Here is a 1543-nt window from a genome sequence, read left to right as displayed (position 1 = left end):
CCCCGGAGCTCTTGACTCTAGCTGCATATGTATCAAAAGATGGCCTAGTCGGCCATCACTGGAAAGAGAGGCCCATTGGACTTGCAAACTTTATATTCCCCAGTACAGGGAAACAGCAGGGCCAAAAAGTGGGAGTGGGTGGGTAGGGTGGTGGGGGGAGGGTATGGGGGACTTTTGGGATAGCATTGGAAATGTAAATGAGGAAAATACCTAATAAAAAATGAAAAAAAAGAAGATAACCCCCATTTCTGCCAGACTCTGATACTCTCTGGGTTCAGATACTCTCTCCTCAGAAGCCAGGTCATACTGTGTGTCTCTGATTCTCAAAGCCTTACTGTGCTTTTCTCTGTCTGCTCATGGAGTTATTAACACTTTCAATAAATGTCTTACTCCAAGCAATTTGTCTCAGTGTCTCTCTTCAGTCCCTGCCCCTTGCTCCACAATATACCTCTAAAGAGTTGCAGACTGTGTCCACGACCCAGGTCAGAGAGAAAGATGCCAGTACCATGATCCATATTGAGAACCACAGCCTGAGAATAGGGGTTCTCTTTCCCTTAAATCCAGGATACTGCCATCTCATCTACAGCTCCAACCTTTCAATACTATGCATAAGGTGACAGATCATAGCTGTCTTGGATTCTGTGTTGGACTTCCTCTGCCCACAAACCCAACTATATACACTCATTCCCTCATTTCCTGCCATGTTGATATTCTGGCCGTTTTGGTCTTTCTTAGGAAAAAAAAGTCTATCCCACGTCCAGTCTGTCTTAACATTTAATAGTCAGCTGGTCATCTTCTAACAGAAAGCTTGTGGGGAAAGAGGAAACCATCCAGATTGAACAAGTAAGAAAGATAGCTGGCTTCTCTTGTAGCGAGAAGAAGGACAGGGCCATATTTGATAGAGATCTACCAACCACAATGAGCCATAGAAGCACTGATGCACAGATGCAGCTCCAGTCCACCAATCACAAGCCTCAAATGAGTGTCATGCATGGGCCTTGGCTGAGGCATTGGGAAAATTATGTTAACCCCATGAGACCAGCCGGAGATAATTGGAGTTATGGAGAAGTCACTAAGGCTTCTGTGGCTAAAGTGAAGTGTCCTGAAGCAGCTGTGAGGTGTCTGTTGTGGTTGTGACTGCATCCAAGCCTCCTGGAGATTATTAACTCAGCAGCCCTCGTGGGCATGGTGATCTTGGGACCTGGGGTGGTGTTTCCTCTGAGTATCCCTGAAGGGTTCACACAGTAGGATGCCATGATGGTGGTCTGTGGAGTCTATTTGTCAGGTCTCTGCCACAGGCATCTGCCCACAGAGAAGGGGCCTTAATGCAGTTGCTCAAATGATGATGTCAATTCCCAGAATCTTTCTCTTGTTCAAAAGGGGAAAAAAACCATTACACCCACAGCAAAAACTTACAAAGACCCTACATTCTCAACATCACATAGGTACTGTCTTAGTCAGGGTTTCTATTCCTGCACAAACATCATGACCAAGAAGCAAGTTGGGGAGGAAAGGGTTTATTCGGCTTACACTTCCATACTGC

The 1543-nt window shown here is 45.8% G+C and overlaps 1 pseudogene; it reads right to left on the bottom strand.

The window, feature by feature from the left end:
- Window positions 1–1274: 1274 nt before the first annotated feature.
- LOC110294977 overlaps window positions 1275–1543 on the bottom strand; it is a 1433-nt pseudogene continuing 1164 nt past the window's right edge.

Source organism: Mus caroli, chromosome 5 (assembly GCF_900094665.2).
Source record: "Mus caroli chromosome 5, CAROLI_EIJ_v1.1, whole genome shotgun sequence".
Taxonomy (NCBI): Eukaryota; Metazoa; Chordata; class Mammalia; order Rodentia; family Muridae; genus Mus; species Mus caroli.
The sequence above is the reverse complement of the archived record's forward strand: the minus strand, read 5'-3'. Positions and strand labels throughout refer to the sequence as shown.